Below are 13,772 nucleotides of genomic sequence, written 5' to 3' on the forward strand. Positions count from 1 at the left end.
ACTAGCAATCAAACTAGCAACCTTTTAATTTGCCAAATGATTTGCCCAACCAACTGAGCCACACCGGCCTGAGCCAGCTCTGGTTCTTCAAAGGAGGAGCAGCAAAGACTCACTGCAAAGAGGTAGACAGGGAAATAATGATGGCCATTTTTGTAATTAATCTAAAACACAATCTCCTACTAACCTTACTTGTAATAGATTTCCAATTGGTTACTTTTTATGACATTAGTAATATTGTTACTATATTTCTTATACTCTTCTAATCTCTCAGTTGATCACATGTTATTGCTGTAATTGTGCTTCATGTATTTGTTGGTTCAGGCCAGATTTTTTGTCACATTCCAATTGCTGCTAGTAAACGTTGGTCTAAACTTGTGACCTACTATAATTTTATTTAACCCCAGCTAAGGCAAAATTATATACTTTTTTGATGACCCATCAGAATATAGCATGATGCAATCTGTAAGACATTAGAAATTATTATTTTGTTTCTTTTAAATCCATAACAATAAAATTGCTTTTAAGAATATTATAGTAATATTTAATTTATTAAAATTTATTACAAGTTATAGTAGAATGTACTAAAGATTTAAGAACTAATAATATTGAGTATTAGCAAGACTATAGAGCACATGGGACTTTCATATAGCACTGGTGAAAGTGCAAGTTGATACAATCAAATTGGAAAGCTGGGCAGTTTTTACAAACCCACTACCTAAGATCAATTGTACTTTTAGGTATGTATGCAGTGGAAACTAGTGTATGTGTCCAACAAAGTATACACGAGACTGTTCATAGTAGCTTTAGTTATAATAGCTCCAAATTAGAAACCACCTAAATGTCAAAAATAGGAAAATGGAGGAACAATTTTAGTATATTCATACAATGGAATACTACACAGTGATAAAAAAGGATTGAACTACTAATATATGCCACAACTAGAATGTATCTCAAAATAATTATGCTGAGTAAATGAAGCCAGGCACAAAAAGCACATACAGTATGGTTCTCTTTACATAAAGTTCAACAAAATGCTAATTTAATCTATATTATTAGAAGTCAAAATTTTGGGGAGTAGAGAAATTGGTAGTGTTGACTGGGGAAATCAAAAAAGAAACTTTTGGTTAATAGTAAATATTCTATATCAGGGGTCCCCACAGCAGGAGGTGAGTGGTAGGTGAGCAAGCAAAGCTTCATCTGTATTTATAGCTCTTCCCATGCTGGCATTACTGTCTGAGCTCCTTCTCCTGTCAGATCAGCAGGGGTGTTAAATTCTCATAGGAGCACAAACCCTACTGTGAACTGTATATGAAAGGGATCTAGGATGCATGCTCCTTATGAGAATCTAATGCCTGATGATCTGAGGTGGAGCTAAGGTGGTGATACTAGTGCTGGGGAACAGCTGCAAATACAGATTATCATTAGCAGAGAGGTTTGACTGCACAGAGACCATGATAAATCAATTGCTTGCAGGCTCATGTCAAAACCCTATCAGTGAGCCCTGGCTGGTTGTGGCTCAGTGGACTGAGTGCCAGCCTGTAAACTAAAGAGTCACCGGTTCCATTCCTAGTCTAGGGCACATGCCTGGGTTGCAGGTCAGGTTTCCAGTAGGGGGCATTCAAGAGGCAACCATTGATGTTTTACTCCCTCTCTTTCTCCCTCCCTTCCCCTCTCTAAAAAAATAATTAATTCATTAATTTAAAAAATCTTTTTTAAAAAAGCTTATCAGTGAGTGGCAAGTGCTAGTTAAGTTGCATCTGGTGGCAGACTATAATGCCATCTCCTGGTCTGAGGCCATGGAAAAATTGTTTTCCACAAAACTGATCCCTGGTGCCAAAAAGGTTGGGAACTGCTGTTTTATATTACAATGTGGATAGTGGCCACAAGAGAGTTTATACATGTGAAAATAGTGAACTATACACTTATGTACACTTTACTGTGTATATTAAATGTTTGTATATGTCTACACTCATAATTATATAGATGCCCTTCTTAGAAAAAGTAGACTTCTAATATCTATGTATTAATGATATAAATGAAAATATGAATCCTATCTCTGGCCTCAGGGTTGATCTGTGTAGAGAAATACAAAGCTTTTTACTCTTCCTCCTCTCCTTTCAGACATTAATTAGGGAGAAAGCTCATTAAGAATTCGATCTAGTCGAAAGTAAAGCTAAATTTAAAAGCTTCTGCAAGTTCTTCCATTAAAGGTATTGATAAGAAGTCAGTTGGTTGTTTTCTTTTGTTTTTGGAAAGGTATGGTAGTGTGTGTGCATGCACAAGCATGTGTGTGAATATGTACATATGTGTGTGACCATATGCATATGTGGTGATAATATATGTGCATGTGCCTTTTCTACTAGATTTCCATAGGAGAAGCAAGAAGGTATAGCTCCTCTCTAAACTAGCAAATATTTCAATGAGAGCAATATTTCAATATTGCTTTGAGTACCAAAATTTTGCTAAAAATCACAAGTGCTATTATTATGGATGTAAATGCAGATTTGGGGAAATAGTCAGTTTCAAATGAATTGCTCTAGATGGAGCACATTGCCTAGGACTAGATCATTACTCCTGTTTTAGGGAGTAGAGTGTTTCTAAAGTAGGGTTAGAAACATCCCTTCCCATGGAAGTAAAACGAAGGGCTCTCTGGGGCAAAGTGAACTTTGGAGAAGGGTGGTAGAAGCAAGTCTAGAAAGTGTGGTACTTGGGGACCCTTATTTCTGTTCCTCTGGACCTTTAACATCAAATTTCTTATTTTTTCCTATATTGTAATTCATCCTGTGTCTCCCCAAATCCTTCAGAAAAGCACAGTGGCCATTCTGCAGCTTTATATTAGTACTGTTGTGGGACCAATGGGCAGGGAATTAAGAGGTAAGGCAGAAAACAGAAGAGCAGCCTTACCACCTTATCTTTCCCTGAAGCCAATGTAAGTGGAACCACAGGTCTAGAGAGGAGGAGGGTGGTGATCCTAGAATTCTCAAGGCCATCAGAAGTGAAGTGAACCCAACCCCACTGGGGCAGAGGCAGTTAGGGGCTGTGTAACAACATAGAAGCTGCTATAACATGGACAGATGCAGGAGGGCATGGCATACCAACCCCTAAAGTGTGGCAGGGGTGAGAGAGGTGAGGGAGAGTGAGCAGACACTTGGCTCACAGTGTGGTTTAGTGTCTTTGATAAAGAAACTGGAATGACACATGAATGAGAAGACAGGAAAGAATGAGACCTATTGGATTTTTTTTATTTGTTGAAATACCTCATGTGTATAATTTTTAAAATCTAAAATAAAGAGCTAAAATTCATTTTTATTTAGCTTCTTCATATCATGAGATTATGGGGACAAATTGAAGCAATATACAAATAAAATAGTGAGGTTATATTCAAAATATATTGCTTGAAAATTTCAATTATTCTGAATTATTCATAGATTGATGGGGAAAAATTGTGGATTAGAAATGAATGTGGTTAAAATTGGTGCGTATCTTCAACAACTTTATCCAAAGTCAGCAAATGTGCTAAATAAATTTTAATTGTTAAAAGGGTCAAAATGAACTCAAGTGGAGTGAATGAATTGAGTCAAGGGCATACTCTTGTCAGATTTTGTATTCAATAACTTCAACAGAGCAACTCTCACAATATTGCTAGATTTTTATACATACTATAGTCTTGGATTTTAGGTAGAAATAGAATAGATGCCACTGAATGTCTTTTTTGAAATAGACAGTCCAACCAGAACCATACTGGAGGTAGTGTAGTACACAGAGAAAATATGACTTTCCTGTATCTTTTCTGGGCTTTGTCCTAATCTATATATAGTGATTAAGATGGTAACTCTGAATGTGGCCCAGTTTGGGAGCAGTCACTTCCGATGTAGTTGCAATGTAGCAGACTACAGTGTAGTCATTAAAGTATCTAGGTTCACGTGATCATTCTATATGACTTGCTACTATGTTTGAACCAGTGATTATTTTCTAGTAAATTATTTGCAAGATTCTTTAAGTTATTATTTTCTATTCTCATTGATGTACATTTATCTGTGGCTTAAAAATACATGGTGATTTAAATGCTTTGGATATTGTATTAGTTTGCTAGGGTTGTCATAACAAAATACCATAAACTGGGTGGCTTAAACAAGAGAAATTTATTTTCTCACAGTTTGGAGGCTAGAAGTCTAAGATCAAGGTATTAGCAGGTTCATTATATGCTCATTATATGCTGATGCCCATCTTCTTGTCTTTGCAGATGGCTGCCTTCTCGTGGTGTTCTCACATGATCTTTTCTATCTGTATGTGTGCATCTCTGATATCTCTCCCTCTTCTTATAAGGATATCAGTCATATTGGATCAGAGTCTCACCTTTATGGCCTACTTAACCTTAATTGCCTCTTTAAAAGCCCTATGTCTAAATACAATGACATTGTGGGCTAGGATTCTTTTTTTTTTATTTATCTTTAGAGGGGAAGGGAAGGAGAGAAGGAGAGAAATATCAATGCATGGTTGCCTCTCATGAGTCCCCTGCTGGGAACTGGCCTGCAACCCAGGAACGTGCCCTGACTGGGAATTGAACCGCTATCGTGTGGTTCACAGGCTCGCACTCAATCCACTGAGCTACACCAGCCAGGGCTGGGCTAGGATTCTTGACCTAAAAAATTAAACAGTTTGTTCAGGAATATCAGAGAACTGCAATTTGGGACAAAACCATAGACAAATCTAGAGAACAAATGAGAGGTCCATTTTTTTATAGAGGAAAGGACAAGTTGGGAGAAGCTGTTATAAACAAAGTGTTCATTAGAGAAAACAGGGAGTTTGAAATGTAGTGGCTTTCCGTTGGCTGGGCAGTGGTTCCAGTGGAGGAGAAAACTTCCTTCCTACTGCTGGGGTATTAGAATAGAAAACATTTTCCTGTTGGAGAGATGCAAGGAACCACTCTTTTTGCTTGAGATAGCCCACAATGACTGGTAGGTACGGTGATAGACCTCTCCCTTCTGGGAGAACAGTACTGGAGGTAGTGTAGTACACAGAGAAAGTACACAAACTAATACAATACACAAACTAATACAATATCCCATCATGACTCCAATGTTGGTTGAGTCCTCTTTTATTATTCCAGACTTCAACATAATGAATTTTGGGAAGAGGCAAACACAATACAGTCCACAGGATATTGCTATACTCATGAACTTGAAATTCTCTCATCACCCTCTTTACTTTTAAGATTACAACTTATTACTGATTATAAATAGCAAAATACCTTAAGTAAAGGATAAATTACTATCAGAAGGTCCCCCAGAAATAATTTAAAAATTTAAATTTTACCTCAGCTAGGTACAATCTTGGCTGTAGGTCCCTGCTTTTCATGACTTTGAATACTTCTTACCAATCCCTTCTAGCCTGCAAAGTTTCTTTTGAGAAATCAGCTGACAGTCTTATGGGAATTCCTCTGTAGGTAACTAACTGCTTTTCTCTTGCTGCCTTTAAGATTCTCTCTATTTTTAACCTTTGGCATCTTAATTATGATGTGTCTTCGAGTGGGCCTCTTTGCACCCATCTCATGCGAGACTCTTTGTGCATTTCTATTTCCTTCACCAAATTAGAGATGTTTTCTTTCATTGTTTTCTCAAACTGAGTTCCAATTTCTTCCTCTTTCTCTTCTTCTGGCACTCCCATGAAGCAAATATTAGAACACTTAAAATTGTCCTAGAGGCTGCTTACACTATCCTCATTTTTTTCTTTCTTTTTTTCTTCTTCTTATTATGATTGGTTATTTTTTACTCCCTTATGTTCCATATCATTGATTTAATTCTTGGTTTCTTCCACTCTACTGCTGTTTCCCTAAATGACAAATTCCTCTTTATTTCAATTCATGTATCCTTTGCTTCTGACTGGATCTTTTTTATCTTGTTGAGGTCTTCACTGTTCCTTATGCATCCTTGTAACTAATGCTTTGAATTCTGCATCTGACAGATTGCTTATCTCCATTTTGTTTAGTTTTTCTGGAATTTTGATCTGTTCTTTCATTTGACCCATGTTTCTTTGTTCATTTTGTCAGCCTCTTAGTGATTGTTTCTATGTATCAGGTGGAGCTGCTATAACTCCCTGTGTTGGTATTGTGGCCTAATGTAGTACATATCTTGTAGGATCCAGTGGCACAGCCTCCCCTATCACCCTAGCTGGGTACTCAAGGTGTACCTCTCATGTGGGTTGAGTACACTCTCCTCTTGTAGTTGAGCCTTGATTGCTGTTGGTGGATCAACAAGAGGGATTTAGGCAGGCCAGTCAGCAGCAAGGACCGGCTGTGACTGCTGATCAACAACCTCTACCCTACATAGAAGATCAGTTGTGCAGAATCAAGATGGTGGTGCTTTGACATAGTCTGTAGCTGTCCACTGGGCATGCAGATTCTGGGGTTTCCTGGGTGGTACAGGCCAAGGTCAGCCCCTACCTGTGTTCTGCCTGGGACTACCCTGCTTGAACTATGAAGCAATGTGAGATGGCTGCTACTGTGCTGGACTTAGAGATTCCCAGAGAAAGCCAAGCTGTGAATCTAGGTTGGCTACTGCTAGTGCTGATCTTGGGGCCACTTAGCAAGAGGTATGGGGGTGGGGGTGCTCACTGGAGCTGACTGTTGCTAGTTTGAGAAGATTTAGAAAGTTGTGAAGCATGAGCCAACACCAGTCATTCATATGGAAGAGTCACTGGGGTGGGCCAATAAGTTGGGGAGGGATGGAGTCTTAGGGAATCTCCAGGGCAGGGCAAATAGTGTTAGCCAGGTTGGTGGAGTCTCAGATATGGCACTTGTGCTCTGGTTCCATGGCTCTGTTGGAGGAGGGTTCAAAAAAGGGGCAATGGCCTCCTCCTGCCTTTAGTCTGGGGGAAATCTGTCCTTCACCTCTTATCTTCTTGCCAGACATTTCAGTTCCTGCCTCTATGCCACTGGTATGTTTCAAGCTGCTATGCTGGTGCTGGAGATCAAAGAGAGTGAGTCTGAGTAAGTCCATGTGTGGTTTCTTTTAAGATTTGCTTGGGACTCCAGAAGTGTCTTCCACAAACTCAATCCCCACTGGGGTTTGCAGCCAGAGTTATGGGGACTTATCTTCCTGGCACTAGAACACTGGGTAGAGGTCCTGGTGTGAGGGCTGTGACTTCTTGGTCCAGAGATATCCTTCCCAAGATTTTATCCACTACATGTGGATGTGGGAGCAGCCCGTTCTGTGTCTTGTGCTCCTACCAGTCTGGATGGATGTGGTTGCCAGACTTCCACTCAACTCAATTTCTGATGGTTCTGAGTGATGGTTGTTTTATAATTTAGTTGTAATTCTGATGTGGTTATGTGAGGAGGTGAGCTATGTTTACCTATGCTACTGTCTTAATGGAAGTTCCTATCCTACTTTTAAATAAACAGCATTGATGCAAAAGAAGAAGCCTGTGGTTGCTTTGTTGGCTTGTGTGTGAGTCTGGAGTGTCTTTGAGTGCTGGCATGGTTCAGTGTGCTTGTCTCAGAGAAATTCTCCCTATTTTGACTGTCCAAAATCTTCATTGCGGCTTAAAATATAACATTATGTTCACATAGTACAGGTATAAAAAAAACCTTTTGAAATTACTTTTCAAGATTCGAGTTAGAAAAATTTACAATCTGTTTTTTTAATCTCACTCAAGGACATTTTTCATTGCTTTTAGAGAAAGGGAATGAGAGAAACATTGATTAGTTGCTTTCTCATTCACACCTCGACTGGCGATTAAACCACAATCTGGGTATATACCCTGAATGGGAATCAAACCCTCAACTTGTCAGTCTACAGGATGATGCTCCAACCAACTGAGCCACAATGACCAGGGCCACAGTTTTTTTTTTTTCCAGAAAGCATAACCACAGATTTCATCCACTATAAATATTTTAATTTTCCATTTGTTGTCACTGCTCAGTGATGTTTTCTGAGAGAAAACAAATGTTTATATACCTGTATGTTCTGCTTTAGTAGTTTTTAGAATGGTTTATGAAAATTAAAAGAGAAAGTCTTTCTCCTTCCTTTCCCCCCACTCTGACACTGGTAAATAAATGTACTTCAAAAGCCTATAAAACAATAAAAAATGTGTTGCTATATCCACAGAAACCTCATTATAATAAGAAGTTGCCTTCAAAAGATTTTAGTACTTTGCTTTGTAGGATAAAACTTAGAGAACAATATGGTAATCCACATTGAGTTTCACATTGGTAAATATGTTTTTAAGTAGTCCAGAAATCAGAATTGGTAAATTTTAAAACAACAAAAGTTATCTTTCTGAACCCAAAACTTTTCTCATTTTATTTTCATTCTCTTTAATACCTAGGCAATACATGTTCGTTGTAGAAAATAGAGATAAACAGAATGGGAAAAATCACCTAAATTTCTACCGTCTTCTAGAGCAGGGGTCCCCAACCTCTGGGCCAAGGACCAGTACCAATCCAGGCCTGTTTGGAATCAGGTCACACAGCTGGACGTGAGCTTGAATGTAATGCATTTGAATCATCCTAAAACCATCCCTTCACCCTCAGCCTGTGAAAAAACTGTCTTCTTTAAAACTAGTCCCTGGTGTTGCCCTGACTGGTGTGCCTCAGTGGAATGACTGCTGGCCTGAGACTCAAAAGGTAGCCAGTTCAAATCCCAATCAGTGCACATGCCTGGGCTGTGGGCCAGGTCCCCGGGTGGGGGTTTGCGAGAGGCAACTGATTGATGTATCTCTTGTATATTGATATTTCTCCCCCTCACTTTCTTCCTCCCTTCCCTGCCCTCTTAAAAAACAAGAACAGTAAAATCAGTCCCTAGTGCCAAAAAGGTTGGGGACTGCTGTTCTAGAGAAAACAGCTGTGAATTTTTTTATGCAAATACTTACAGACGTTTTTCTATATGTATGAAACTTTTACTTAACATTGAACAGAATAACCTGAACAATGTTCCCTTGTCACTGTATATAGGTCTATTTTGATATTTCTTATTATTCTGAATAATATTTAATTGAATGGATAACACAGTTAATAAACTCCCATTGATGGATATTTGAGAAGCTTCTAGTTTTGCTGCTACAACCAATGCTGACATAAACACACATGCACATCTATATATCTGTATATCTATATCTATCTATCTTTACACATGTAAATGATTATTTCCTTAGAATAAGATCCTGAAAAACAAAAAAAAATTTAGAGAACTATAAAAAATCATTTCTGGATTAAAGAACATGCATGTTTGGACATATAGGAACTCTCTTAACCAAATAGACAAGAACTGATAAATGGTTATTAATAAAAATATCTGGTTAAAGAGGGGAAACATGAAAATATTTTAGTATATAAAATATGTATATATTCATATATTAAGCATCTTATTTTGACTTGAAATATAAATGCGTATTTATTCACTAACTTAGATAAAATTTTAAAATTTCTTTTTAGGACTAAGGATTTTGTTGTTGGCAATGGAACCCTTGATTGAAGTTGTATGAAATCTTTCTTGGATAAATAATATCCATAATGAATTATTTAAGGTTTTTAGTTTTCCTTTTTTTAAAGTTAAGCAAGAACTGAAAAACGCATACTCTCATCCAACCTTTCATTCCTACTTTGACATTTGTATGTGTGTGATGTGCCTTTAGAAACTATCAAAAGCATTCAAATTAGTTTTCCTTGAAAGAACTCTTTTTCTTTTCTTTCACATAATATTGATTAAATAACATAATTACCAAAAAATACAGTTAGTACAAAACTTTTTAAAATATTTTTTATTTTTCAATTACAATTGGCATATTATATAATATTACATTAATTTTAGGTTTACAACCCAGTGAATAGACATTTATGTAACTTACTAAGGAATCATCCCAATAAATCTAGTACCTATCTGACACACATAGTTATTACAATACTATTGACTATATTTTCTATGCTATACTTTATATATTCCTGTTGCTGTTTTATAACGATCAATTTGTGCTTATTTCCATCATCTTTTTCACCCAGTCCTCCAAGCCCCATACCTTCTGGCGACTGTTAAAATGTTCTGTGCTCATGAATCTGTTCTGTTTTGTTTGTTCATTTACTTTGTTCTTTATTATTTTTAAAAAGATTTTATTTATTTATTTTTAGAGAGAGGAAGAGTGGGAGAAAGAGAGGGAGAGAAACATCAATGTGTGGTTGCCTCTCACCTGTCCCCCATTAGGGACCTAGACTGCAACCTGGGCATGTGCCCTGACTAGGAATCAAACTGGCGACCCTATGGTTCACAGCCTGTGCTCAACCCACTGAGCTACACCAGCCAGGGCTATTTTGTTCTTTAGAATCTGTATATAAGTGAGTCCATATGATATTGGTCTTCTTGTAACTTATTTCACTCAGCACGATACCCGCAAGGTCCATCCATTCTGTCACAGATGGCAAGATTTTATTATTTTTTTTTATGGCTGAGTAATATTCTGTTATATATACAGGGTCTGGCACAAATAATGCCCCTTTTATTACAAAATCATAAGCATGTAATTCTCTAACATAACAATTTCACATTCAAGCACATCATTTAACATTTTAGGTGAAATATTCAAATTTAAACTATAACTTACTACACCCATACTATTATCCTACTGACCACACTTAAGCAGGCCTTGCTTCTGCAGGACTCTCTATATCACATCTTCTTATCCATTCATCTATTGATCTATTGATGGGCACTTAGGTTGCTTCCATACCTCGGCTATTGTAAATAATGCTGCAATAAAGGTATGGATACATATACCTTTATGAATTAGTATTTTGGGTTTCTTTGGATAATACCCAGAAATGGAATTGCTGGGTTCTTCTTTGTTTCTTGCTATAGAAGGCTATAGCAAGACTTATTTTAAAGTCTATTTCATGTGGTATAAGTATTGCTACCCCAGCCCTTTTTTAATTTCCATTTTCATGAAATATCTTTTTCCATCCCTTTATTTTTAGTCTGTGTGCGTCTATTGATTTGAAGTGAGTCTCTGGTAGACAGCACATCTATGTGGTTTATTTTCTCTTCCATTCAACCATCCTGTTTCTTTTGATTGGATATGTATTTGATAGATACATATTGATAGATATGTATTGATATTATTGATAGATATGTATTTATTGCCATTTTGTTATTCATATTTTATCCTTTTTCTTTTAAAAAAGACCCTTTAATATTTCATGTAATACTGATTTGATGGTGATGAACATTTTTAGCTTTTTCTGGTATGGGAAGCTCTTTGTCTGTTTTTATTCTAAATTATAGCTTTGCTGGATAATCTTGGTGTTAGGTCCTTGCTTTTCATCACTGGGAATATTTTGTACCAATCTCTTCTGGCCCAAAATGTTTCTGTTGAGACATCAGCTGACAGTGACAGTCTTATGAGAGCTCCCTTTTAGGTAACTAACTGCTTTTCTCTTGCTGCTTTTGAGATTCTCTATTTGTTTTTAACCTCTGGCATTTTAATTATGATATGTCTTGGTATGGGCCTTTTGGGTTCACCTTGTTTGGGACTCTTTGCACTTCCTATTTCCTTTACCAAGTTAGGGACAATTTTCTGCCATTATTTTTTCAAATAGGCTTTCCATTCTTTGTTCTCTCTCTTCTTCTTCCTATACCCATATGATGCAAATGTTGATACATTTGATGTTAAACTATCCTGATTTTTAAACTATCCTGATTTAGACCCCTTAAACTATCCTGATTTTTTAAAATGCTTTTTGCTTTTCCGATTGATTGTTTTTGCTACCTTATCTTCCAAATAGTTGATCCAATCCTCTGCTTCAGCTATTCTACTATTGATTTCTTCTTGTGTATTCTCATTTCAGTTACTATATTCTTCATTTCTGACTGGTTCTTTTTTTTGTTTTTTATCTCCATTTTTATGTTTCCTATCTCTGTTAAAATTCTCACCGAGTTCATCTATTGTCCCCCTAAGTTTTTTTGAGCAACTTTATAACAGTGTTTTGAACTCTGCGCCTGGTAGATTGCTTATCTCCATTTTATTTAGTTCTTTTCTGGGAGTTTTATGCTATTCTTTCATTTGGAAATGTTTCTTTGTCTCCTCATTTTGGCTGCCTCCCTGTGTTTGTTTCTATGTATTAAGTAGAGCTGCTGCATCTCCCAGCTTTGGCCTTATGTAGTGTGTGTCCTGTGGGGTGTAATGGTGAAGCCTCCCCAGTCTCCTGAGTGGTGTGCTCCAGGTACCCCCTACCCATGTAGGCTGTGTGCATCTCCTGTTGTAGTTGAGCCTTGACTGCTACTGGCAAGTCAATGGGAGGGATTAACATCGAGGTCATAAAATTTTTTTAAGAAAGCACTGACTTCTGGTGAGAAGATATTTCAAACTGGAGAGCAGATCAAACACTAACCTCCTGATATCAGGACATGATGGGTCCTGGCCAGCAGAGTGTTTCAGAGAAGAAATATTGCCAGTTTATCTATTAATTTACTTAATCCAGGGTTGATTGAGAGAGTTCCTATTAGACTGCCTTCCAATAAAGTATTATATACTTGCCCTCTGATCACCAGTGTATGTAAGTTCTCATCTCCTTCCACCCTAGTTCTCAAACTTCAGTGGCTATAAGAATCACTAGGAGAGCTTGTTTAAAAGGCAGATTCTTGACATGCCATTCTAATAGATTCTGATCTGGGGCACACCCAAAGAATCTGCAAAATATCTACCAAGTATTTCTTAGGCAGAGACCATTCAAAATATTTAACTCAAGGATGACATTCTAGATTCTCATTTGTCCACAATCTTCAAACAAAATTCAGTTAAGATAACATAATAACCCATATAGATCCTTTCTTTCCTTTGATCCAACCTATTATTTTTAGAAAAATAACTCTTAGGAAAACAATTCTCTTTCTCTCACTTTCTCCTTTTTCTCTCTCTCTCAGAATTCTGTTGGTTTAGCTTTTCTATGATAGAGATTTGACAATGAAATAATCAGATTTCTTTTAAAAAATGAAGCTAATTATTTGAAAAGTCCTGATATATCTTAGCGGTAGGGGGCTGATCCTCTTAAGCATACCAAGTAGGTTTTTAACAGAGTTGGATTAGAATTCAGAGGTTACTCAGATTTTTGACTATACACTGTATTAAACAATTTCAGAGGGACAACTTTCCTTAGTTTCTATGCTAGTCACTTTGCTATTAAGCTGAATTTAAATAAACTCACAGACAGGTAAATGAAGGAATTTGTTCTCTAAATATCATGTCTCTAACAAGTCAATGGTACTAAAATCTGAAGTTTTAATAAGTGGAAATAATACTCACGTCCCCTAAAGAACAACAACTTCCAGTTTAGCATTTGCCTTCTCTCCTTCCCTGAGTGACTTCTTTTTATTCTCACTGTTACTTCTCTGGGATTGCACTCCCAAATAAAATATTAGCACAAAAACTTTGCCTCAGGCTCTGTCTTTTTAGGGAACTGAGGCTATAAGAATGGATTCCAGGATTAGTCCTAAAAAGCAGACTCTCAGGATAGAATTTTGGAGTTGGACTGCCTACTTGACTATAGGCAATAGAGACCACCTTGCTGGTGGTAAGTGGAGCGATAATAACTTCTAAGAGTGGAATCACATTAATGAAGGCTTACCTGTGGTTAGGTGGGAGGAGGTTTAAGGAAGACTGCAAGGCAGATGAGATCATTATGTAGAAAATGATCATTATAAGACCTGTAGCTGCTTTTGGTGGCAGTGGAAGTCTTATAAAAAGAAAATGATTGATACAGGGCAGCAAATTGCTGATTTAAGGAATCC

This window comes from Sturnira hondurensis, unplaced genomic scaffold (assembly GCF_014824575.4).
Source record: "Sturnira hondurensis isolate 20B ecotype Veracruz unplaced genomic scaffold, ASM1482457v3 Scaffold0013378, whole genome shotgun sequence".
NCBI lineage: Eukaryota > Metazoa > Chordata > Mammalia > Chiroptera > Phyllostomidae > Sturnira > Sturnira hondurensis.